This window comes from Myotis yumanensis, unplaced genomic scaffold, assembly GCF_028538775.1.
Source record: "Myotis yumanensis isolate MYYU_CA2020_CCGP unplaced genomic scaffold, mMyoYum1.0.hap1 SCAF_6, whole genome shotgun sequence".
Classification (NCBI taxonomy): domain Eukaryota; kingdom Metazoa; phylum Chordata; class Mammalia; order Chiroptera; family Vespertilionidae; genus Myotis; species Myotis yumanensis.
The window spans coordinates 94,280,094-94,307,742 of NW_027223757.1; the positions used below are offsets into that span (position 1 = coordinate 94,280,094).

At 44.6% G+C, this 27,649-nt stretch overlaps 1 protein-coding gene and 1 pseudogene across 1 annotated transcript in view; both read left to right on the plus strand.

The window, feature by feature from the left end:
* Positions 1–27,649, plus strand: part of LOC139012640 (SLA class II histocompatibility antigen, DQ haplotype C beta chain-like) — a 149,532-nt gene that overhangs the window by 42,485 nt on the left and 79,398 nt on the right. The window lies entirely within an intron of this gene.
* Positions 10,340–11,158, plus strand: LOC139013274 (phospholipid scramblase 3-like; annotated as a pseudogene).

Below are 27,649 nucleotides of genomic sequence, written 5' to 3' on the forward strand. Positions count from 1 at the left end.
AAGGCCCATGAAGAATTATTGAGCAGTTTTCGAAGGGAGTCTCAGGAAAAGGTCCTATCATCACAACAAAATAGAAGATGTGAGAGAGAACAAGGGAAAGCGCCCTGTTCTAGCTGCCATGAGCCACAGAAACTGAGAAAAGGTATTGAGGAAGTTTTATGCAGCAACCTCCAGTAGCTTTATACTAAGTGTCCCAGAAAAGGTGTGTAGAATGAATCTAGAAGAGTTTTTCTTGAGCTTAGGGAATACTTTAGTCTTTGGATAGATAATATTCATGCAATTTAAAGGCATCAAGGAGAATAACGGAAATGTACAAGTAGTTACCTATGTAGTGATGAAATTTTTGACTATAAGATCAGAAACAAGCCCTAACCGGTTTGGCTCAGCAGATAGGGCATCAACCTGCGGACTCAAGGGTCCCAGGTTCAATTCCAGTCAAGGGCATGTACCTTGGTTGTGGGCACATATCCAGTAGAGAGTGTGCAGGAGGCAGCTGATCGATTGTTCTCTTTCATTGATGTTTCTAACTCTCTATCCCTTTCCCTTCCTCTCTGTGAAAAAATCAATAAAATATATTTAAAAAAAGATCAGAAACAAAATAAAAGCAAACAATGATAAAACTCACTTTTAAGGCTACCAGAAAGGAAGTAAAAAAAACTAGCCCAAATAGTTCATCTACACTAATAAAAGACAAACATGCAAATTGACCATACCTTCACTCTGCCCTAAGCCACACCCACCAGCCAATCAGAGTGACTATATGCAAATTAACCCAACCAAGATGGTGGCTGGCAGCCACAGAGCTGGAGCAAGCAGGAGGCTTGGTTGCCCCAATGATGGAGGAAGCCAAGCTTCCCGCCTGCCTTGGCTGGCTCTGAGCTCCACTCAAAGCAACAAAGTTTCAATTATAGAAGGTAAATAAACACCAGATACCTGTTTTCAGCTGGCCATGGCCACAGAGCTGGAGCGAGCAGGAGGCTTCCCCCCCGCCTGCCCTGGCCAGCTCTGAGCTCCTATCAAGGCTACAAAGTTTCAATTATAGAGGGTAAATAAATCCCAGAATAAAAAAAAGAAAAGAAAAAAAGAAGAGGCTGGGAGCTTCTGTCACCGGGAGGGTTGGCCAGCCTGAAAACGGCCCTCAGCCCTTCACCCAGACTGACTAGGCACCCCAGTGGGGACCCCCACCCTGAAGGGAGTGTGACCAGCCTGCAAACAGCCATCAGCCCCTCACCCAGGCTGGCCAGGCACCCCAACAGGACCCCCACCCTGATCTGGGACACCCTTCAGGGCAAACCAGCTGGCCCCCACCCATGCACCAGGCCCCTATCCTATATAATAAAAGGGTAATATGCAAACTGATCCTAACAGCAGAACGACTGGGAATGACTGGTCACTATGACACACACTGACCACCAGGGGGCAGACTTTCAATGCAGGAGCTGCCCCTTGGTGGTCAGTGCACTCCCATAGGGGGAGGTCTGCTCAGCCACAAGCCAGGCTGATGGCTGCCAGTACAGCGGTGGTGGTGGGAGCCTCTACCACCTCCTCAGCAGCACTAAGGATGTCCGACTGCAGCTTAGGCCTGCTCCCTGCTGGCAAGTGGACATCCCCTGAGGGCTGCCGGGCTGCCAGAGAAATGTCTGACTGCCAGCTTGGGCCTGATCCCCCAGGGAGCGGGCCTAAGCCAGCAGGTGGACATCCTCCGAGGGGTCCCAGACTGCAAGAGGGCATAGGCTGGGCTGAGGAACCCCCCTGAGTGCACAAATTTTTGTGCACCGGGCCTCTAGTTATACATAAAAGGACAGAAAGAAGACAGGGAATGGAGTTTATATCTGAAATGTTAGATGCTGAGAAAGACATGGAAAATAAAGGAGGCTAACTGAATGCAAGAAGCTGGGTGTTATTACAAACTTTTGAACAATAATAGATACAGAGGCAGAGCTGCCTCAAACTGATTGTCAAACTGCAGTGGGAAGGCCAGGGAGGGTTGCTGGGGAGGAGAGAGGGGATTAAGAGATCAACCGAAGGACTTGTATGCACCCATATAACCATAACTAATGGACATAAGACACTGGGGGGTAAGGGAGGGCAGGGGCTTGTCAAGGGCGGGGGGGAAAAAAGGACACTTATGTAATACCCTTTGTAATACTTTAAGCGAAAAAAAAAAAAAAAAAGAAGCTGGGTGTTGCTGGAAAGGCAGTGTGGGAGAGGTTTGGGAGGTGGAAGAGAGACAAGGGAGAGGAGAAAATTGCAGCAGAAGCCACAAGCAGTAACAAGGATACTAACAATCCCTGTGTGGATGATTAAAAATTCTTATTGCTACACTCTCAAACAACTAAATTACATTTCAAAAAATTTCAGTTATATTTTGTCTTTCTTTTGATGTAAAATGGTGCTAAAGCACATTCCTTCTACTGGAAGTTCAAGATCCCTCTTTGCAGCTCGAAGGGTATTACCTGGGTGATGTTCACCAGCAGGTGGCGACACTGCACTTTCCCTTCTCCCTCCCTCTCACATCTGGACTGGGAAATGCCAGCATCCCTTCCTAGAGGGCAGCAGGCAGCCCACCCAGCTCTTATTTCCCTGACTGTTCCTTCCTTGTTTCCAAAATGTGATGCAACCTGATAAGCCGTTAGGGATGTTTGAGAAGCAAAGAAGCATGAAATGGAGCAGATCCTAACGCCTGCTTTTGCCTGAAGTCCAAGGAGCTTGGTCTTTTAGCTGTTCTAACAGGTAAGAGATTAATACTACAAACCTGCAGGCTTCAAGCACCTTCCTGCCTGCACTCTGGAGCAGGCCACTGTCCTTCCCGTGAGCTTTGGTGGTCCCCTGCCACCATCTAGTGCCTCCTTCATACCTCGGAGTGACATTTTACTCTTTATTTAAAAACTAGAGGCCCGGTGCACAAAAATTTGTGCACTCGGGGGGTAAGGGGGGTCCCTCAGCCTGGCCTGTGCCCTCTCACAGTCTGGGACCCCTCGGGAGATAACGACCTGCTGGCTTAGGCCTGCTCCTGGTGGCAGAGGGCAGGCCCAATCCCTAGGTGCAGCCCATGGTCGGGCTCAGAGCAGGGCTGATTGGGGATTTGGGGCACCGCCCCCTGTCATGCACGGAGCAGGGCGGATTGGGAGGTTGCGATGCCACCCTCAGTCACGTTCAGGGTAGGGCTGATCCCCCCATTAACCCCCAACCACCTCCACCGCCGATTCACTCCCTAGAGGAGAGTCCCACCTTTCACACTCAAGGCAGGGTCGATGGGGAGGTTGTGGCACCACCCCCTGTGACGCACAGAGCAGGGCCCTTCAGGGGGGTTGGGGCTCCGTACCCTGTCACGCACAGAGCAGGGCCAATCAGGGGGTTGGGGAACTCCCCCTTGTCATGCACAGAGCAGGGCCCATGAGGGGGTTGGGGAGCTCCCTCCTGTCACGCACAGAGCAGGGCCGATCAGGGGGTTGAGGAGCTCCCCCCGTCACTCACAGAGTAGGGCCAATAGGGGAGTTAGGGCACCGCCTCCTGTCACACACACAGCAGGGCGGATCAGGGGGTTGGGGCACCGCCACTCTCACACTCAGGGCAGGGCCAATGGGGAGGTTATGGCTCTACCCTGTCACACACAGAGCAGGGCCTGGTGTATGTGGGGGGGTTGGGACGCCGCACCCTGTCACACACAGAGCCGCAGGGTGATCAGGGGGTTTGGGCGCTGCCCCCTGTCATGCTGATCTGGTGCCAGGAGGCCTTGCGGCTCCACTGATCCCGGTGCTGGGAGGCATATTACCCTTTTACTATATAGGATAGAAGCCTGGAGGCTGGCTGGTTTGCCCTGAAGGGTGTCCTGGATCAGGGTGGGGGTCCCCACTGGGATGCCTGGCAAGCCTGGATGAGGTGATGATGGCTGTTTGCAGTTGGTCACACACCCTTCAGGGTGGGGGTCCCCACTGGGGTGCCTGGCCAGTCTGGGTGAGGTGCTGAGGGCTGCTTTCAGGCTGGCAGTTGACTGAAGCTCCCAACCGCTCTTTTTTTTCTTTTTTTCTTTTTTATTCTGGGCCAGCTTTAGCTCTGGCTCTAGCTCTGAGGCTTCTGCTGCTGAAAGCAGGTATCTGGTTTGTTTGCGTTCTATAATTGAAACAATGTATAACTCCAGCTCTGAGATCCCGGCCGGCTGAAAGCTGGTTTCTGGGGTTTTGTTTAGGTCCTATATTTGTTACAATGTTTCTTAGAGTTGCAGCTCAGAGGCTGGCAAGTCAGGCGGGGAACGTTGGAGTCTGCAGTCACTGGAGCAAGCAAGCCTCATGTTCGCTTCCAGCTGTCTGGCTGCCGGCCGCCATCTTGGCTCACAGTTAATTTGCATAAGGATATGCTGATTAGCCAATGGGAAGGGTAGCGGTCGTACGCTAATTACCATGTTTCTCTTTTACTAGTGTAGATAGTCAGAAAAATATATCATATGGTTTAAAAATTGAATAATTGTATTTTAATAAAACCATGAAAGCTTGTTATGTCTTCCCAAATAGGAGCCTTTAACTCCAATGAAACACACACACACACACACACACACACACACACACACATGTATGATCAAGGAAGTATCCATTCATTCCTATTCTATGAGGTGATTTTAACATGAACTGACCCTGATATGTTTCCTGTGTTCTAGTTGCCCACCTTGTAGGCTGTGTCTGTTACCAATTCCTCTATCCCGGCCTAAAGCGAAAGTCACAGCTCAACTCTCTCTAGCACTTCTATTGGGTCAAATGCTCCAAAAGGGACCACGGATAACTTCTCTGACAGTGAGTTTGCATGAACTCATGTTCTAAAGCCCAGATGTGCATCTTCTTCCTAGCAGGCCCTTAGCACTAGGTGACTGTGTGACTTGTCACTGCATGTAAGGATTCAGAATCAGAGTTTGGGCCCCGATTCACCCCCTGGAGGAGAGTCCCTCCCTAAGGCTCACCAACTGCCTGTTGTTACATTAGTGAGACATAAACTTCTGTGTTTGAGTCAACATACACTCTGGGCCGATTTATTACCGCAGTCTGGCCTGCTCTAATAATATCACAATCCACTGTGCTCTTAGAGTGCTGCATTTGGAACCAGACTGGAACAGATCCAAACCACTTAGTCAAGGACAGGAACAGTAAGTCTAAACTGCCACTTCTTCCCTCCTCCACGGCACCATCACCTCTCCCTGAACCTACACCTATGTCATCATAGAATTCTGATTAACTAATTAAGGCAGGGGAAGGGAGGAATTCGGGCTTAGTTCCCTAAAGGGTTGAATTACACGGTGGCATTATTTGGAAGTTGTTGGCTGCTATAGCTTAGGGATGGCTCTCAATGGCTTGGTTACCCCCTTTAAATGTGGGGGGAGGTGGCCTGAGGTAAGATACTCCCTACTGGGCAGTGGAGACTATTAGTAACAGGCCAGTCACAGCAGTGGGCACTGTGGCAAATCTCAGTAACCTCCATGCCTTAGTCGTCTAGGACAGTGGTTGGGAAACTGTGGCTCGCAAGCCACATGCAGCTCTTTGGCCCCTTGAGTGTGGCTCTTCCACAAAATGCCACTTGTGGGCATGCACGTATAGTGTGATTGAAACTTCGTGGCCCATGCGCAGAAGTTGGTTTTTGGCTGGGGCGAGTCTATTTTGAAGAAGTACTGTTGATATTTGGCTCTGTTGACTAATGAGTTTGCCGACCACTGATCTAGGAGATCACAACTGGCCACACTTCTTGAGGAATAACTGAGGTGTGTTAACCTTCACAGGAAAGAAAAGAGAGGAACCATATTGAAGTCTTGGAGCCGGGGTCGCCGATTCACTCCCTAGAGGAGAGTCCCTCCCTAAGGCTCACCACCTGCCTGTTGTTACATTAGTGAGATATAAACTTCTGTGTTTGAGTTAACATACACTCTGGGCCGATTTATTACCACAGTCAGGCCTGCTCTAATAATATCAAAAGAAAAAAGTGTGTGGACACATCATTTTCACTTATAAAACGGGAAGAACTCAAGAAGTATGATAATGCACTCTCACACATTGGTGGGCGTTTACATTGATAAGCTTTTATGCAGGGACATTTGGCACTGTCCATCAAAATGACAAATGTTCAGTCTTTGATCAGCAATTCCACCTCCAACCACTTATTTTGCTACATCTTGAACATGTGGATAGTAATGCAAGTATAAGGCTATTTGCTGGTTTATAGGAGCAAAGATGTCTATCACAATCAGACTGCTACGGAATTATTTTCAAAATGAGCAGATATTTATGTTCAGCTATGAAAACACCTCTAAGATACATGGTTGATTGGGAAAAGCAGAGTGTATAGCAGGCTATGGCTCGCGTTAATAATGGAGAGCTATTCAGGTGACAGGTGGAGACAGGTGTTTGCTGGTGTGTGTGGAGAGTATGGAAGGAGAGCCAGAGGCTCTAACAGTGATGACTCCTGAAAGCACACCTGATAGATGTCGGTTCAGCTTGGGGGACAGAAACACTTCGTACTGTCATACTCCTCTGTGCTGAGGTTTTTGTCAGGAATGTGTGGTAACTTTAAAATAAGTTTAATGTAAAACAAACCAAAAAGGGGGTGAGGAGAGAATAAATAAGAATGTAACTATTTTTTTATACCACATATATATTTATTCTTCATTCATTCATTCTTTTCTTTTTTATTTTAATTTCTTTATTAGTTAAGGTATTACAAATGTGTCCTCATCCCCCCATTAACCCCCAACCACCTCCACCTCGCCCCGCCACTCATGTTCTCATCCCCCTGTTGTCCATGTCCATTGGTTTGGCTTATATGCATGCATACAATCCTTTGGTTGATCTCTTCCCCTTACCCCCACCCTCTCCTACTTTCCCTCTGGGGATTGATAGTCTGATCGCTGTTTCTCTGTCTTTGGATCTGTCCCTGTTCATCAGTCTATGTAGTTCTCTATATTCCACAAATGAGTGAGATCATGTTGTATTTATCTTTCTCTGACTGGCTTATTTCACTTAGCATAATGCTCTCCAGTTCCATCCATGCTGTTGCAAGTGGTAAGAGTTCCTTCTTTTTTACTGCAGCATAGTATTCCATTGTGTAGATGTACCACAGTTTTTTAATCCACTCATCTGCTGATGGGCACTTAGGCTGTTTCCAAATCTTAGCTATGGTGAATTGTGCTGCTATGAACATAGGGGTGCATATATCCTTTCTGATTGGTGTTTCTGGTTTCTTGGGATATATTCCTAGAAGTGGACATACAGAAGGCCAAAAGACATATGAAAACATGCTCAAAGTCACTAATTATACGAGAGATGCAAATCAAAACAACAATGCAGTATCATCTTACACCTGCCAGAATGGCTATCATCAACAAATCAACAAACATCAAGTGTTGGAGAGGATGTGGAGAAAAAGGAACCCTTCTGCACTGCTGGTGGGAATGCAGACTTGTGCAGCCACTATGGGAGATAGTACAGAGTTTCCTCAAAAAACTAAAAATGGAACTCCCATTTGACCCAGTGATCCCACTTCTAGGAATATATCCCAAGAAACCAGAAACACCAATCAGATAGGATATATGCACCCCTATGTTCATAGCAGCACAATTCACCATAGCTAAGATTTGGAAACAGCCTAAGTGCCCATCAGCAGATGAGTGGATTAAAAAACTGTGGTACATCTACACAATGGAATACTATGCCACTATAAAAAAAGAAGAAACTTTTACCATTTGCAACAGCATGGATGGAACTGGAGAGCACTATGCTAAGTGAAATAAGTCAGTATTTTGTGGAAGAGCCACACTCAAGGGGCCAAAGAGCCGCATGTGGCTCATGAACCACAGTTTGTCGACCGCTGTTCTAGGTATTTAAAAATGATTCCCTTTGTCTTTCCCTCCCAGAAGCAGGAGAGGATTTATTTAGCTTGGCATAATGCTCTCTAGGTCCATCTGTGCTGTTGGGAATGGTAAGAGTTCTTTCTTTTTAATAGTAGTGTAGTATTCCATTGTGTAGATGTATCACAGTTTTTTTTTATCCATTCGTCTGCTGGTGGGCACTTAGGCTGTTTCCAAATCTTAGCTATTGTAAATTGTGCTGCTATGAACATAGGGGTGCATATACTCTTTCTGATTGGTGTTTCTGGTTTCTTGGGATATATTCCTAGAAGTGGGATTACTGGGTCAAATGGGAGGACCATTTTTAAGTTTTTGAGGAAATTCCATACTGTTTTGCACAGTGGCTGCACCAGTCTGCATTCCCACCAGCAGTGCAAGAGGCTTTCTTTTTCTCCGCATCCTTGCCAGCATTTGTTGTTTGTTGATTTGTAGATGGCAGCTATTCTGACAGGTGTGAGGTCATACCTCATTATCGTTTTGATTTGCATCTCTCAAATGATTAGTGACTTTGAACATGTTTTCATAAGTCTCTCGGCCTTCTGTAGGTCCTCTTTTGAAAAGTGTCTATTGAGGTCCTTTGCCCATTTTTTGATTGATTGTTAAGTTGTAAGAGTTCCCTGTAAATTTTGGAGATTAAACCCTTATCGGAATTAACATTGGAAAATATGTGCTCCCATGCAGTGGGCTTTCTTGTTGTTTTGTTGATGGCTTCTTTTGCTGTGCAGAAGCTTTTTATTTTGATGTAGTCCCATTTGTTTATTTTCTCCTTGGTTTCCATTGTCCTAGGAGCTGTATCAGTAAAGATATTGCTATGACATATGTCTGATATTTTGCTGCCTATGGATTCTTCTAAGATTTTTGTGGTTTCTGTCTTGTGTTTAAGTCCTTTATTGATTTTGAGTTTATTTTAGTGTATGGTGTGAGTTTGTGGTCTAGTTTCATTTTTTTTTCATGTATCTGAGTAATTTTCCCAACACCATTTTTGAAGAGACTATCTTGACTCCATTGTATGCTCTTGCCTCCTTTGTCAAATATTAACTGAGCATAATGGCTTGGGTCGACTTCTGGGTTCTCTGTTCTGTTCCATTGGTCTAAATGTCTGTTCTTGTGCCAGTACCAGGGAGTTTTGAGAACAGTGGGTTTGTAATACAGCTTGATATCTGGTATTGTGATCCCTCCAACTTTCTTCTTCTTTCTCAGGATTGCTGCAGCTATTGTAGGTCTTTTTTTATTCCATATGAATTTTTGGAGAGTTTATTCTAGGTCTGTGAAATATTCTGTTGGTATCTTAATGGGGATTGCATTGAATCTATAGATTGCTTTGGGTAGTATGGACATTTTAATGATGTTGATTCTACCAATCCATGAACATGGTATGTTCTTCCATCTGTTTATGTCTTCCTCTATCTCTTTTTTCAATGTCCTGTAGTTTTCTGAATACAAGTCTTTTACTTACTTAGTTAAGTTTATTCCTAGTTATCTTAATTTTTGTTTGAATGATAAATGGTATTTTTTTTTTAGTTTCTCTTTCTGTGAGTTCATTATCCTAATATATAAAAACCCAGGGTTCATTATGTCCAAAATGACCAAAGGCTCAACCCAATGCCAGGCTAGGGAGTTGAGGCAGCGGGAGCTGATCAATCAGCAGCAGCGGTGACTGGCGACTGGCTACTGGTGACTGGTGAGCTGCTGAAAAGCAAACCTCCTGGTCCCTCCTCCCGCCTATGACTCCAATCAATTGATGGCTGAGGCAGGGCAGAACTGGGGACTGGCTCCCTTAGTAGTCCTGTAAGTGCTATCTCAAGAAGACAGGCCAGGCACCAACAGACCAGCGCTGTCGGCATGATCCTGACAGCACTGCTGGCCTCCTGGAACTTGGCCTCAGGCACTGAGGCCGCTTCCCCTCCCTAGACGCTCCACAAAGTCACTCAAGCCCGCCCTGCTCCAGACAAAGTGTGATCACTGTACACAGAAGAAATGTAGTAAAAAATAAAAACTGATGACCAAGGGCCTGCCTCCACGAGCTCATGGGAGCCTCCAAGGCTGGGTACCCGGAGTATTTTAGGGGCTTCAGGTGAGCGAACAACACAGAGGGGTCAGGAAACCTCCCTGGAGGATGGGCAGTAGGTCTGATCGTGGATCCATCCATCCTTCCATCTGCCAACAGCCGCCTCCTCAGAGAATGGGAGAACAAGGGGTGGGGGGTGGTTCTGCAAACCCCAGAGGGAATCCAAGGTCTCAGGTACTCTGCCCTGCCTGCTGACACTTTCAAATGCTCCCTGAGTCAAAGGTGCTGCCAGAGAGACCCTGGGCGGGTGCCTGGCACAGCAGCCTCTCTGCATTTGCCTGTTCATCATTGTGTCTGTCTGTGTCTGTCAGGCTGTCCCCGATCTTGCTTCCACTTCTAGAACTAACCTTCTGGTATAGCAACAACCCACAAATCCGTATCCCTTTCCTATGGCAGGATACTTGACCCCCACAGGCTATACCCCTTCGCCCCCTCCTCCCTACCCTGTGACCGCTGGGTACTCGGAGCAGGTGCAGCATCCTGGGCCTGGACCGGCGCCAGTGCCTGCCCACGTGCCTGCCCCTGTGCCCAGCTTCGCTCTCTTCCCTCGCCCAGCCCCAGTGCTCTGGGGCCTGCTGCCCACATCTTGCCACTGACCGGGGTACCTTCTGGCCTTGAATTCTTGGTGCCGATTAATCAGATCCTGATTCACCAGAAAGCTGCGTGAGTGGAAACCCTTCTAGGCTGGGAAACAAGTAACTGGTATGAACTGCGCTCAATGGCTGGACAGCCCCTGGGTTAGGTGGCTGAAGAGAGCAACTGCTGTGCACGTCTGTGCTGAGGCCCCTTTGCATCTGTCTGGTGGACTCTGGGGACCGAGAGTGGAAATACAGTCTCCACCAGGCACCATCATTGGCCATGTGCTGCAGACCTGGCATTCCTTCCTCTGCAAGTTCTCCATTCAAGATGCCGATCACCATATGATCCTGTGAGTGGTGGGGTCCTGCTGGATGTGTGACTGTGGCACAGACACCAACTTTGAGGTGAAGACTCCAGATGAGTCCCACAGTGTGGGCCACATCAGCAAGCAATGGGGGTGGAGGGTGTGCATGCTCCAAGAAGCCGTCACGGATGCAGATGACTGCCTTGCAGTTCCCGTTGGATCTGGACAGAGAGTGAAGGCTTTACTGCTGGGAGCCACATTCCTCACTGACTACATTTTCTTCAAGAAGCGAGGAGGCACTGGGCCCTCTGCCATCACCAGTTAGATGGCATCTCAGGGTGGGGACCATCATCTCAGCCAGAACTCAAGATGGTCATCTGGCCTGGCCTGGCCCCTCCTCAGAGGCAGCCCTTTCCTCCATGTACACTGCAGAGGACAGACAGGGATGCCTAAGAGGCTGGGGCCATGGTACCCCATCTCTACCCTACTCCCCTGGCCTCCTTCACCTATGGCCCCCAAAGAAGGGTATGTATGAGAGCACTTCCCTTGCTACCTCTCACCACTGTCTCCAGCCATCCCTCAGCACACAAGCATATTGGCTTTCAGACTTGCCCTACTCACTTCCCCTCACCCCCTTCCAGGGCCTCTGCTCTGGATGGGGCCTTTGGAGTCCAGGGCTCTGGGGTTTTACAACAGAGCTGGGGTGGGAAAGGGTAAATAGCACCAAAGATGGCTTATATGGCCACCCACCTCTGCCTCAGCTTGACCAATTAGTTCAGCCTCAGATTGTGGCACTCAGAGGAGATCCCTTCTCCTCAGCAACAGCTCTAGGGCCTCAGCCCCAGTGCCAACCTCCTCTCCCCCTTGGCCCTCCCACAGCTGGTGCTTTGTGCAGCTCCGTGTGCCTTACTTAACCACCCCTTCCTTCCCTGTTCCTACAAAGGAGGCTGCATCTTTGTATGTTATATTCATATAAACTTTGTAACATTTTTGGAAAAAAACAAAACAAAATGATGACCAAGAGAATGCCACAGTCAACGTCTGTCCGGAGTCTGGCTCAGAAGAACGGGGAGAAGGGAGAATTCCATAAGTTGGCCGATGCCAAGGTGTTTCTGTGTGACTGCCTGGCGTGTGACAGTTGTGTGACCGTAGAGGTGGGCAGTAAGGAGCAAGGGGTTCGGTATTGCGAGAGGGATTTCCAACTTTCAGCAGGTAGGCATCCCCTGAGGGATGGTGAGAGAAGGTGCAGGCCGGGCTGAGGGACTCCCCACCCCGGGCATGAATTTCATGCACCAAGCCTCTAGTTGGTATATAAAAAAGCCATAGATTTCTGGGTGTTAATTTTGTATCCTGCTACATTGCCAAATTCATTTAAGTCTAGTCATTTTTTAATGGTGTCTTTGGGGTTTTGTATGTATAATATCATGTCATCTGCGAATAAGGACAGTTTTACTTCTTCTTTTCCAATTTGGATACCTTTTATTTCTTCTTCTTGTCTGTTCACTATGGCTAGCACTTCCAGTACTATATCGAACAGGAGTGGTGAAAGTGGGCATCCCTGACTTGTTCCTGTTCTAAGAGGAAATGGTTTTAGTTTTTTCCCATTGAGTATGATGTTGGCTGTATGTGTGTCATATATGGCTTTTATCATATTGAGATATGCTCCCTCTATTCCCACTTTGCTGAGAGTTTTTAATCAAAAATGGGTGTTGGATTTTGTCAAATGCTTTTTCTGCTTCTATCGATATGATCATGATATTTTCGTCTTTCAGTTTGTTTAGGTGATGTATCGTGTTTATTGGTTTGCAAATATTGTACCAGCCTTGCATCCCTGTAGTGAATCCCAGTGGTCATGGTGTATGATCTTTTTAATATATTTCTGGATGTGATATATTAAGCCCAGAGTAAGTAGAATTGAGGAAATAATAAAGATCAGAGTAGAAATAAATAACGTAGAGGCTAAAAAAAATACAAAAAATCAATGAAACCAAGAGCTAGTTCTTTGAAAGGACAAACAAAAATTGACAAACCATTAGCCAGACTCATCAAAAAACAAAGAGAGAGGATTTTATGCTAATATTTTGTTGAGGATTTTAACATCTGTGTTCATCAAGTATGTTGGCCTGTAATTCTATTTCTTTGTAGTGTCTTTATTTAGTTTTGGAAATAGGATAATGCTGGCCTCATAAAAAGAAATTGTAAGTGTTCCTTCCTCTTAGATTTTCTGAAATAGTTTGAGGAGTATAGGTGTTAGTTCTTCTTTGAATGTTTGGTAAACCTTGTGAAGCTGTCTGGACCTGGGCTTTTGTTTAGTTGGAGTTTTTTCTAAAATTTTTTTTATTACTGCTTCTATTTCATCAGTTGTTATTGGCCTACTCAGGTTTTTTGATTCTTCCTGATTCAGTTTTGGGAGATTGTATTTTTCTAGGAATTTGTCTATTTCATCCACATTGTCCAGCTTGTTGGCATATAGTTGTTCATAGTATTTTCTTTTTTTGTTTTTTTTTCGCTAAAAGTATTACAAAGGGTATTACATAAGTGTCCTTTTTTCCCCCCCGCCCTTGACAAACCCCTGCCCTCCCTTACCCCCCAGTGTCTTATGTCCATTAGTTATGGTTATCTGGATGCATATAAGTCCTTCGGTTGATCTCTTAATCTCCTCTCTCCTCCCCCCCCACCCCTCCCTGGCCTTCCCACTGCAGTTTGACAATCAGTTTGAGGCAGCTCTGCCTCTGTATCTATTATTGTTCAAAAGTTTGTAATGGTCTTTATTATCCATGAATGAGTGAGATCATGTGGTATTTTTCCTTCATTGACTGGCTTATTTCACTTAGCATAATGCTCTCCAGTTCCATCCATGCTGTTGCAAATGGTAGGAGTTCCTTCTTTTTTACAGCAGCATAGTATTCCATCGTGTAGATGTACCACTGTTTTCTAATCCATTCATCTACTGATGGGCACTTAGGCTGTTTCCAGATCTTAGCTATGGTGAATTGTGCTGCTATGAACATCGGGGTGCATATATCCTTTCTGATTGGTGTTTCTGGTTTCTTGGAATATATTCCTAGAAGTGGGATCACAGGGTCAAATGGGAGTTCCATTTCCAATTTTTTGAGGAAACTCCATACTGCCTTCCATAGTGGCTGCACCAGTCTGCATTCCCACCAGCAGTGCACAAGTGTTCCTTTTTCTCTACAACCTCTCCAGCACTTGTCGTTTGTTGATTTGTTGATGATGGCCATTCTGACAGGTGTGAGATGGTACCTCATTGTTGTTTTGATTTGCATCTCTCGGATGATTAGTGACTTTGAGCATGTTTTCATATGTCTCTTGGCTTTCTGAATGTCCTCTTTTGAAAGGTGTCTATTTAGATCCTTTGCCCATTTTTTGATTGGATTGTTTATCTTCTTTTTGTTACGTTGTATGAGTTCCCTATAAATTTTGGAGATTAAGCCCTTATCAGATATGACGTTGGCAAATATGTTTTCCCATGAGGTGGGTTTTCTTGTTGTTTTGTTGATGGTTTCTTTTGCTGTGCAGAAGCTTTTTATTTTGATGTAGTCCCATTTGTTCAGTTTCTCTTTAGTTTCAAGTGCCCTAGGAGCTGTATCAGTGAAGAAATTGTTTTGGCATATGTCTGAGATTTTGCTGCCTTTGTATTCTTCTAGAATTTTTATGGTTTCCTGTCGTACATTTAAGTCCTTTATCCATTTTGAGTTTATTCTTGTGTATGGTGTAAGTTGGTGGTCTAGTTTCATTTTCTTGCATATATCTGTCCAATTTTCCCAACACCATTTATTGAAGAGACTATCTTGGCTCCATTGTATGTTCATGCCTCCTTTGTCAAAAATTAATTGAGCATATTGGTTCGGGCTAATTTCTGGACTCTCTATTCTATTCCACTGATCTATATGTCTGTTCTTGTGCCAGTACCAGGCAGTTTTGAGAACAGTGGCTTTGTAATACAGCTTGATATCTGGCATTGAGATCCCGCCTACTTTGCTTTTTCTCAGGATCGCTTCAGCTATTCGGGGTCTTTTTTTATTCCAGATGAATTTTTGGAGAGTTCGTTCTAGATCCTTGAAGAAGGCCATTGGTATTTTAATGGGAAGTGCGTTGAATGTATAGATTGCTTTGGGTAGTATGGCCATTTTAATGATGTTGATTCTACCCATCCAAGAACATGGTATGTTCTTCCATCTGTTTATGTCTTCCTCTATCTCTTTTTTCAACGTCCTGTAGTTTTCTGAGTAGAGGTCTTTTACCTCTTTAGTTAAGTTTATTCCTAGGTATCTTAATTTTTGGGGTGCGATGGTAAATGGGATTGTTTTTATAATCTCTCTTTCTGAAAGTTCACTATTGGTATATAGAAATGCCTCGGATTTCTTGGGGTTAATTTTGTATCCTGCTACATTGCCAAATTCATGTATTAAGTCTAGTAGTTTTTTGATGGAGTCTCTAGGGTTTTGTATGTATAATATCATGTCATCTGCAAATAAGGACAGTTTTACTTCCTCTTTTCCAATTTGGATGCCTTTTATTTCTTCTTCTTGTCTAATTGCAATGGCTAATACTTCCAGGACTATGTTGAACAGGAGTGGAGAGAGTGGACATCCCTGTCTTGTTCCTGTTCTTAGGGGAAATGGTGTTAGTTTTTGTCCATTGAGTATGATGTTGGCTGTGGGCCTGTCATATATGGCTTTTATTATGTTGAGGTATGATCCTTCTATTCCCACCTTGCTGAGAGTTTTTATCAAAAATGGGTGTTGGATTTTGTCAAATGCTTTTTCTGCATCAATTGATATGACCATGTGGTTTTTTTCTTTCAATTTGTTTATGTGATGTATCACGTTTATTGATTTACGGATGTTGTACCATCCTTGCATCCCTGGGATAAATCCTACTTGGTCATGGTGTATGATCCTTCTGATGTACTGCTGGATCCGATTTGCTAAGATTTTGTTGAGGATTTTGGCATCTATGTTCATGAGGGATATTGGCCTGTAATTCTCTTTCATTGTGTTGTCTTTACCTGGTTTTGGTATTAGGGTGATGCTAGCTTCATAAAATGTGTTTGGAAGTGTTCCATCCTCTTGAACTTTTTGTAGTAATCTGAGGAGGATAGGTTTCAGTTCTTCCTTAAAAGTTTGGTAAAACTCCCCTGAGAAGCCGTCTGGTCCTGGGCTTTTGTTTGCTGGAAGCTTTTTGATGACTGCTTCAATTTCTTCCATAGTTATTGGCCTATTGAGATTTTTAGATTCTTCCTGATTGAGTTTTGGAATGTTGTATTTTTTTAGGAATTTGTCCATTTCCTCCAGGTTGTCTAGTTTGTTGGAGTAGAGTTGCCCGTAGTATTGTTTAACAATCATTTGTATTTCTTTGGGGTCTGTTGTTATTTCGCCTCTATCATTTCTGATTTGGTTTATTTGGGACCTCTCTCTTTGCTTCTTGGTGAGCCTGGCTAGGGGTTTGTCAATCTTGTTTATCCTTTCAAAGAACCAGCTCTTGGTTTCATTGATTTTCTGTATTGTTTTTTTGGTCTCTATTTCATTGATTTCTGCTCTAATCTTTATTATCTCCTTCCTTCTGCTCACTCTGGGCTTTTCTTGTTGCTCTCTTTCTAATTCTTTGAGTTGTAGAGTTAGATGATTAACTACCATTTTTTCTTGTTTTTTGAGGTAGGCCTGTAGAGCTATAAACTTCCCTCTCAGGACTGCTTTCATTGTGTCCCAGAGGTTTTGGATTGTTGTGTTTTCATTGTCATTAGTGTCCAGGATGTTTTTAATTTCTTCTTTGATGTCATCGGTAACCCAATCAATATTTAATAACATGCTATTCAGCTTCCAAGTGTTTGAGTATTTTGGGTTGTTTTTATTGTAGTTTATTTCTAACATTATGCCATCGTGGTCTGAGAAGATGCTTTTTATGATTTCAATCTTCTTGAATTTGTGGAGACTTTGCTTGTGACCCAATATGTGGTCTATTTTTGAATATGTCCCATGAGCACCTGAGAGGAATGTATATTCCGCAGCTGTGGGGTGAAGTGTTCTGAAGATGTCAATTAAGTCCATCTGATCTAGTGAGTCATTCAGGATTGCTGTTTCTTTGCTGAGTTTTTGTCTAGCGGATTTATCCAGTGATGTTAGTGGTGTATTAAAGTCCCCTACTATGATTGTATTGTTGTCGATCTCTCCCCTGATACCTTCCAGGAGTTTTCTTATGTATGTGGGTGTTCCTGCATTGGGTGCATATATGTTTATCAGGGTTATATCCTCTTGTTGTATTGATCCCTTTAGTATTATGAAGTGGCCTTCCTTATCTCTGGTTATGGCCTTCACTTTGAGGTCTATTTTGTTGGATATAAGTATTGCTACCCCCACTTTTTTTTCATTTCCATTTGCCTGAAAGATATTTTTCCATCCCTTCACTTTCAGTCTGTGTGAGTCCCTTCTAATGAGGTGGGTCTCTTGTAGACAGCAAATGTATGGGTCATGTTTTTTTATCCATTCAGCCACTCGATATCTTTTGATTGGACCATTTAGTCCATTTACATTTAAAGTTATTATTGAAAGGTACTTGTTTGTAGCCATTTCTATTTTTTTGTGGCTGCTTTCTTTCCGGGCTTTTTATTTCTTCTTTTTACACCAGTCCCTTTAGCATTTCTTGCATTGCTGGCTTGGTGGTGATGAACTCCCTTAGCCTTTTTTTGTCTGTGAAGCTTCTTATTTCCCCTTCAATTTTGAATGATAGCCTTGCTGGATAGAGTATTCTTGGATTCAGTCCTTTGCTTTGCATCACTTTGTAGATTTCCGTCCATTCTTTTCTGGCCTGATGTGTTTCTGTTGAGAAATCGTTTGATAATCTGATGGGGGACCCTTTGTAGGTAACTCTCTGTTTCTCTCTTGCAGCCTTTAAGATTCTCTCTTTGTCTTGTACATTTGCCATCGTTATTATGACGTGTCTTGGTGTCGGTCTTTTGGGGTTCATCTTGCCTGGGACTCTCTGTATTTGTGTAACTTTTTTCTTCCCCATATATGGGAAGTTTTCTGTCATTATTTCTTCAAATAGATCTTCTAATCCTTGCTGCTCTTCTTGTCCTTCTTGCAGCCCTATTATACGTATGTTACTTCCTTTCATGTTGTCCTGAAGCTCCCTTAGGCTCTCCTCCTGTTTTTTAATTTTTTTCTCCAGTTGCTGTTCAGATTGAGCTTGTTTCTCTGCCTTATCTTCTAACTCACTAATTCGGTCTTCTGCTTCTTCTAGTCTGCTGTTGAAACTTTCCATGGTGTTTTTGATTGTAGCTATATCACTTTTCATTTCTTCCTGATTCTTGCATAGGTTGTTGATTTTCTCATCCATCCGGTGAATGAATTGTACAACCATTCTTTTTCTGAATTCTTTTTCTGTCATGTTGCACGCTTCAGCTTCATTAATTTCCTTTCTTGGTGATTCTTCATTGTCTTTCCTCTGGGTATTGTGTCGTCTCTTCATTCTGATTATCTCCTGATGGTTCAAAGGGTTGAGTTGCGTGGGCCTGGGCCGTGCGCAGTGGGAGGCTCCCACCACCCTAGTGTCACTGAAGAGCTCTGACACTAAGATGTGTGGTTGTTGTTGGTTGGTGGGAACCAGGCTCGCTCCGTGTCAGTGTTGCCAACACTCAATGTGGCCTCGCACGTGCCCTTAGAATTAGGGACCCTGCCTGCACTCTGCTGAAATAGAGGCCCCCTGGAGCGTGTTTAAAACCAGAGCAGAGCCCCCTAGCTTGCGCCAGGAGTCAGAGTTCCCCAAGAGTTCAGTATCAGAGTCTCTGTTGCTTCGCGCAACCTCACCTTGAGAATCAGGGTCCCTGTGTGCCCTTGCACCAGGAATTGGATTCACTGGCTCTTAGTATGAATGCACAGGAAATCAGGATCTCAGGCGCAGGTGATAAGAAACACAGTCAAGTCACTGGTGCTTGGTGCTGCCTCTTGCCCTGAGAAACGGGGTTTCTGGGCCTGTGCTAGGCGGACAAACTCCCGTTCGCGCGATTGCTCCCAGCCCAGGGCTCCAAAGCCAGCAGTGCGCGCAGGATTAGTTCCTGGTGCTGTGCGCGTTTTTGCTCCCAGCCCAGGGCTCTGAAGCCCGCAGTGCGCGTAGGATCAGTTCCTGGTGGTGCGCGCGCTTATGCTCCCAGCCCAGGGCTCCGAGGCCCGCAGTGCGCATAGGATCAGTTCCAAGGTGCTCGCGCACTTTCAGGCCAAAGTTTCTGCAGCGCTGAGGCCCCGGCAAGGGGTAGGTCTATCAGTTAGTTACTCTGGCACTGCCCGCGATCCTGGGGGAAGGGGGGATGGGCTCTGTTACTCACGGATCTGCAGCAGGGATTTCTGAACTTTCCGCGTCTGCTGGTCTGTAGCTGTGGTCACAGGTCTCTGTCCCCAGTGGCTGCAGGGTCCTGGTATGCGTCTGAGATCAGACTGGGTGGTGCTGAGGCCAGGATCCTAGTCTCAAGCAGCTCTGTTTCCCAAGGTGGCGTGGTCGCTGTGCCTTTGCTGGCCGCCCAGGAATGTCTGCCTTTCCGTGGAGGGGTGCAGGTTTCCTCTGGGCTCTTGCAGTCGCGCTGCTTGCAAGTCGTTGCCTCCGGGTTAGTAGCCGCTGGGTTAGTAGCCGATCTCTGGATGCCGGTAACCTCTTCCCAAGATGGCGCGGTCTCGCTACTGCGCTGGTGCCCAGGGGGAAGTTTCAGCCTCAATCTCTAACCATCCGCATTTTTCAGGAGTTCTCTGTCTTTCCTGGCTGCAGACTGTCTCTCAGCTGAACCTCCCCAGCTTGATCGGGCTGATTGTTACCCATTTCAGCTGCTCGCCCCTATCTGCTCCGGGACGAAGGACCAACACGTCCGTCTAAGCCTCCGCCATTTTTCCTCCCCCCCATAGTATTTTCTTGTTATCCTTTGTATTTCTGTGGTGTCAGTGTTACTCCTACACTTTGGTTTCTGATTTTACTTATTTGGGGCCTCTCTCTTTGTTTTTTGATGAGCCTGGCTAATGGTTTGTCTATTTTTGTTTGTCCTTTCAAAGAACTAGCTCTTGGTTTCATTGCTTTTTTTGTATTGTCTTAAGTCTTTATGTTATTTATTTCTACTCTGATCTTTATTATTTCCTCAATTCTACTTACTCTGGGCTTTTTTGTTCCTCTGTTTCTAGTTCTTTAAGTTGTAGGGTTAAATAGTTGATTGCTGATTTTTCTTTTCTTTTTTTTGAGGTATGCCTGTAGTGCTATGAACTTCCCTCTTAGGATTGATTTTTCTGCGTCCCCAGAGATTTTGGGTTGTTGTGTGTCCATTTTCATTTGTTTCCAGGAAGTTTCTGATTTCTTTCTTGATCTTGTTGTGAACCCATTTGTTTTTACTATAGTTGATTTCTAATTTCATTCCACTGTGATCTGAGACGGTCCTTGATATGATTCAATCTTCTTCAACTTGTAAAGATTTGTTTTGTGTCCTAACATGTGGTCTAACTTTGTGAATGATCCATGTGCACTTGAGAAGAATGTATACTCTGCTGCATTGGGGTGAAATGTTCTATAAATGTCAATTAAATCCATTTGATCCAGTGTGTCCTTTAGCATCTCTGTTTTTTTGTTAAGTTTTTGTCTGGAAGATCTATCCAGTGTACTCAGAGGGGTGTTAAGTCTCCTACTATGACTTTATTGTTGTCAATCTCTCCATTAAAGTCCTCTAGAAGTTTTTAAAAAATATATTTAGGTGATCCTATGTTGGGTGCGTATATGTTTACCAGGCTTATATCCTCTTGTTGGATTGATCCCTTTAGTATTATGTATTGACCTTTGTTGTCTCTTGTGATGGCCTTCATTTTAAAGTCTATTTTGGAGAATATGAGTATTGCTACTCCAGCTTTTTTTCTTTTCTATTTGCATCAAAAATTTTTTTCCATCCCTTCACTCTCATCCTGTGTGTGTCATTTGTTTTGAGGTGGGTGTCTTGTAGACAGCAGATAGTTGGGTCATGTTTTGTATCTAATCTGCTACCCTATGCCTTTTGATTGGAGCATTTAGTCCATTTACATTTAGGGTTATTACTGATAAGTACTTATTTATTGCCATTATATTTCTGTACTAGAGACTTGGTGCACAAATTCGTGCACGGGTGGGGTCCCTCGGCCTGGCTGGCAATCGGGGTCTCTTGCAGCCATCTCACCCAGTCCCGATTGGGGCTGATGGGTGAGGGACTGTGGGAGGCTGACTGTGGAAGTGCACTGACCACTAGGGGGCAGCTCCTGCATTGAGCACCTGCCCCCTGGTGGTCACTGTGCACGTCACAGTGACCAGTCGACTGATTGTTCAGTAGACCGGTTGTAATGGTCGCTTGGGCATATATATATATATACAGACACACACACACACACACAGTGGCCAGATTATTATGACCACCTGATGTTTGTAGGCAGATTGGCTATAATTTCGTGCTGAAGTTGCTAGAGGGCCAGATCATTATAAACATCTGAATAGCACAACATACCTAATCAAGTTAATCCTATCATGTTGATGGCATATCCCAATGGAGATGGCTTCTTCCGACGAGACAATGCACCATGCCACGGTGCTAATATTGTGCAGGAGTGGTTTCAAGAACATGAGAGAGACTTTACCTTGTTTAGGTGGCCCCCACAATCACTAGATCTCAATCCAATTGAGCATTTGTGGGACGAAGTTAGAAGAGCCATCAGGCAGCTGGTTCCACAACCATCAAATCTTTCAGAACTGGACAGTGCTATTCATCAGGCATGGTGTCAGATTCCTCGCATCACCTTTGAACATCTTGTGGAGTCAATGCCAAGAAGAATCACTGCAGTATTGAAGGCAAAAGGTGGCCCAACAAAGTACTGATGGGGTGGTCATTATAATCTGGCATATGTATATATCCCCCTAGGTTTCTCTCTCGCTGTTTCTTCTTCTCATTACAGCAATCCCTTTAGTCTTTCTTGTAATACTGGCTTGGTGGTGATGTATTCTTTTAGCTTTTTTTTTTTTTTTTGTCTGGGAAGCTCTTTATTTGACTGTCTATTTTGAATGATAGCCTTGCTGGATACAGTAATCTTGGTCTCAGATCCTTGCTTTCCATTACCTTGAGTACTTCATGCCATTCCCTTCTGGCCTGTAGAGTTTCTGATGAGAAATCAGTTGTCAATCTTATGGGAACTCCTTTGCAGGTAGCAGTGTTCTTTCCTCTTGCTGCTTTTAAGATTCTCTTTTTGTCTTTAATTTTTGGCATTTTAATTATGTGTCTGGGTTTGGGCAAGTTTGGATTCTTTTTGTTTGGCGTTCTCTGTGCCTCCTGAATTTGTGTGACTTTTTCCTTTACCAGGTTAAGGATATTTTCTGCCATTATTTCTTCAAACACCTTTTCTATGCCTTTCTCCATTTCTGCCTCTTCTGGCTCACCTGCTATTCTAATATTGTTATATTTCATGTTGTCCCACAGCTTCCTTAAGTTGTCCTCCAGTTTTTAAATTGTTTTTTCTTTTTGGTTTCCTGATTGAGTGATATTTTCAACTCTGTCTTCTAATTCACTGATTCAATCCTCAGCTTCCCCTAATCTGTTATGTATTCCTTCCAATGTGTTCTTTATTTGTGTTATGTCATTCTTTATCTCAGACTGTTTCTTTTTCATAATTACTATATCTTTTTTAATGCTGTTGAGCATCTATAACATCAATACTCTGAACTCTGTTTCAGATAAATTTCTTATTTCTGCTTCATTTATCTCTTATCCTGGAGAATTCTCTGGTTCTTTCATTTGGGGGTTGTTTCTTTGTCTTTTCATTTTGGCTTTCTGTTTGGATTTGTGACTATACATTACACCTCTAAACCTCTCAATCTCCAGTGCAGCATAGTGTCAAAGGCTGTTTCTGACTAATTAGATCAGGCAGAAACTAAAAGTCTTCAGAGACCCACCATTGCCTACAGACTGACAGGATTCTGACTTGAATTGCCCCCTGGCAATCTTTTTCAGGTGTGGAAAGAGTTTTTTCAGCAGGGTGGGGCAGTTGCTACTGCCTGAAAGCTAACTGTTATTATAATCTCTTAAGTGGCCTCAGGGCAAGGTGTTTTCCAATAGGGTGTGTCAACTCTCTTCTCCCAAGGCAAGGTAGATATCTATGTGGGAAAGACGTCCTCTGCTGCAGGAAGGAATGATTCAGCCCAGGAAACTTGGGGTGTCTGCCTTCTGAGCTCTATCCTCTGAGGCCCCATTCTTGGTTTCTGCTCTCACAACTCCAGTCTACTTCACTTTCCCTCTGCTGGGGCACAAGGTGGAAGGCTCCACAGGGAATTTTGTGCATTGGCCCTTTAGGAAGGTGCCTGAATTTTCAGCTGTTACTCTCTGGCAGACAGCACCCCACTGCTTTTCACAGCCAAATGTTATGTTGGTCCCCTCTCCAGTTTTGGTGCTCTCTGCCCGGGGGCACAGCTTGGGAATTAGATCCCAGAGTTCTCAGTGGCAACCCCCCACAGCTGAGATATCTCTCCGGGACTCAGTTGCTGTCTGTCAGAGCCTGGTCTGTCATTTTGTGCCTCTGCCCCTCCTACCAGTTGCTATGTGATCTTCACTTTCAGTCTGTGGGTATCAGGGTTCTCTCCTGTGAGTTTTCCACTGATTATTCCCATTGATTCTTTATGTTGTCCTCTCCATTCTTCCATTCTGTGGGTGAATCTATCCATTTAAAACTTTCTTTGGTTATTTTATTTTTGTGTTATAAAATTTCCTTTTGGTTCTTCTTTGTAATTTTATAGGTTTTCTGTTGTTTTCATTTCTTTCAAGAGTATTTCTAATTGCTTGTTGAAGCAACTTTATGATGGCTGATTTAAAGTCTTTTTCAGAAATTTCAACACCTGTGTCAGCTCAGTTAGCATTTTTCCATTATCTTTTTGCATTTAAATTGAGATATTCTGATTTATTGGTACGACAACCTATTTTGCATGAAAACCTGGGCATTTTGTCTGTTATGTTATAAGACTCTGGATATCATTTAATTACTGTCTTATAGGCCTCCTCTAGCACCTTTCTGGTGGGGAGAGAAGATACATTTCCTCATTACTGGCAGGTGGTGGTGGGTATCCAGGTTTCCCACTTGGCCTCTGTCACTGCTGGATGGGAGTGGGGGTTCAGTCTCCCCCCTAGGCCTCCATTGGTGCCACCCCAACAGGGAGCTGGGGGAGGGGTGCCTGGTTACACCAGAAGAAGGTGGAAGTCAGGTCTCTCCATGTGGTCTCCACTTACACTGTGGTTCCAGGGAGGATCTCATCACCAGTGACAGAGATGAGAGACCTGGCTTTCCACTCAGCCTTTTCTGACCCTAGGTAATCTGTGTTCTAATAATTGTAGGGGAAATGCTGTGAAATGTCCAATATCCTCTCCTTGTCATATGATTAGTTAAGTTAATCATGATAATCACATTGCCTGTGTCATGGACTCCTTATGGGTGGGAAAATCCTTAAACAATTCTGGCCAATGATATATGTTGACATCTCAGTAAGTAAAATTAGTCTCTCTACACAGTTATATGAAAAAGTGTGTATGTTGCCATAGATGTTAGTGACAGCCGGTTTATACCAATCAGGATCACAGTACAAAAGAGATTTCCACTTGGATCCTTTTTTCTTTAAATCATCACCAAAGGATATGTTTTTATTGATTTCAGAGCAAGGGAGAGAGATAGAGAGAGAGACAGAGAGAGAGAGAGAGAGAGAAACATTCCATTGCCTTCTGTATGCATCTCGACTCGGGATGGAAACCACAACCTAGGTACATACCCTGACCAGGAATCAAACCCACAACCTTTTGGTGTAGGGGACATTTCAATCATATGAGCCCCTGGGCAGGGCTCCACTTGGATAACTTAAAATGAAGATTCTTAATTACAGGACCATTTATGGAAGTGTAGCTGTGTTATGGTGTGAGAAGACCAAGGGGTTTTGAAGTTCCTGGAGACGAATAAAAGTGGGAAGTATTGAAGAGAGAGAGGGAGCTGGCAGGAGCTATAGTTTGGTAGGACTAGCCAGTGCCAGAACAATTGTGTGCAAACCAGGAAGGCATAGAGGAGGAACACCATGACTTTGCCTTCTTCCAACCTTCTGATCTCCATCAGAGGCTTAACACAACTAAAAACTAGCTGAAAAGTCTGACCAAGTGATGCTATATCGTTAGCTCAGAGGGCACAGATTAGGACCAATAAGGACAAGAGAATAGATCTAGTTAAGCAAACTAAAAACAACCAGTACACTCCTTGAAACCACAGGGTGAACCAACTGTAGGATAAAGCCAATGCTGGAGATGGAAGAGCAGGGAGATAGAAATAATTGGATCCATGATGACATGGATAAAGACTAAATCAATTGACCCCATAGACTTCCCTATTTCTGGACTTTCTGTTGTTTATATATAAAATCCTAATATGCAAATAGATCGAATGACTGAACAACTGATCAACCAGTCACTATGACCTGTGCTGACCACCAGGGGGTATGCATGGAACATGGTGGGCGTCAGCAGCAGGTGGCAGAGCGCAGAACATGGTGGGCATCGGCTGCAGCGGGATGGTGGGTCAGGTGAGTGGGGGTATCAGACCAAGGTGGGGTGCCGGTTGCTGTCATTGGGGTGAGCCTCTGGTGGTTACTGAAAATTCTTTGCTCCTACATGCTGTGGTCCCATCCAGCACTCGCACCTGCTGCTGGTGCCAGCCCCGCTCATACCTGCTGCTGGCGTTGGAGCCACCGCTCTCACATGTTGTTGACCCTGATCACTCAGCGCTATCAGCAGTGTGAGTGGCGGCTGCTGGCCCCGGTTGCCCCTCAGGGCTTCTCCACCTCCCCCTGCTCCTTAGGGGCAATGGGGGTAGGCAGCTGCTGCTCACACCCACTGCCAGCGACAGCCCTGCTTGCACTCGTTGCTGGTGCTGGAGCTGCTGCTTGCACCTGTTGCTGGTGCTGGCCCCAGTCGCTCCACGCTGTCAGTGGGTGTGAGCAGGGCCAGTGCCATCAGTGCATGGGAGCAGTGGCAGGAGCAGGGCTGCTGGCACACAGGAGACCAGGGCCCGAAGTGGGAGGGAATGGGTGGGGCACAGAGGATGGGCCCTTGCCCTCCGCAGCCTCACATTCCACAGTTCCTTTTAAAGTGCATGAATTTGTGCACTGGGCCCCTAGTAAAATATAAAAAATGTCCTTATTTATGAGCTAGTCTCAATGGGTATTTTTATTACATGAAGGCCAAAGCATACCATCTAATATTAGAGTAATTTACCTATTGTTTGTGTACATGATTATGAAACATATTTCTTTTCTCTTGAATTTCTTCCCTCCTCCACCCTGATTTACCACAAATACAAGTGTGTTGCATAAAACATCTTTTCAGGTTTATGTGGAGGATTCACATGTCACAATGAAATGTAAAAAATAAAAATAAAAATTGCACATTATATGTTTTTGTCAAAAATCATTTAGGTTCCTGACTACTCCACTCCTTAGGGTGCCTTCCCTTTTTCCAATTCATTACTTTCTTTTCTTTCCCTCTCCTCCCCACTTCTGTTTCCTTTTCTGCCTATGCCTCTTACATTTCATCTTCCATAATTAGATTGAAAATAAGGCCTACATTACTTTTTAGAGACTGCATATTATACATTTATGAGCAACATTCACTTTTTTTAATTTCTTAAAGTATTACAAAGAGTATTACACATGTCTCCTTTTTTCCCCCCCTTGACATTCCCCCTGCTTCCCCCACCCCCCAGTGTCTTGTGTCCACTGGTTATTCTCATATGCATGCACTCAAGTCCTTCGGTTGATCTCCTACCGCCCACAACCCTCCCCAGGGTTCCCACTGTAGTTTGACAGTCTGTTCAATGCTGCTCTGCCTCTGTATCCGTTTTTGTTCATCAATCTATAATGGTCCTTATTATCCATAAATGAGTGAGTTCATGTGGTATTTTTCTCAGCTTCCCAGGGGCCGTCCCAGCCTCACAGGGGCTGTCCCAACCTCACCGGGGCCGTCTCAACCTCACCGGGGCTATTTCAACCTCACCAGGGCCGTCTCAACCTCACCGGGGCCAATTCAACCAACATTCACTTTTTAAAATATATTTTTTAATGTTGATAGTATTAAAAGTATTAACCATTCCCCCTGCCCCCCCCAATCCTCCCAACCCCTACTCACCCCAGGACATTCACTTTTCTTGGAAGGTAATTGTGATTATACCTAATATCTTCACTACCCCCAAACACATATGCTATATAATCTTACATAATGGTAATTATTTCTAATTTTTACAATAACTATGCAAATAAGATTTTGCTCTATTGCATTATAATGAAGAAAGTGTCTTGAGATGTTTATGTGCCCTAAAATACTAGTTGATGTAGCTTATATTTAACCAAAATGTGATACATATATTTGGTCTACTCTGTTGGGCATATCTTTTGCATTAAATATTTTCTTGGCTTGTTTTCTCTCAAAAGGACCTAACTCACTGAGAGGGTATGCAGTAACCACGGATTGTGTGACTTTTGCTGGTGCTCAGTGGTTCAGAGCACCATTCCAGGTCCAGTGTGGAAACCAGAGACTTTAGCTGACTGTCTCCTGCTGGGGCTGACCGGCAGACCCTGAGTGATGGATGAATGATTACTCTGACACACAGTTCTGTGAAATAGAGGCTAAAGGGCTAGATAGCATAAGGAGCCCAAAAAACCCTGTTTGCCTGCCTCCTTAAGCTTTTATTATCACAACAGCTTGAACTCAAATGAACTATTAGATACTATCAGCAGGGTA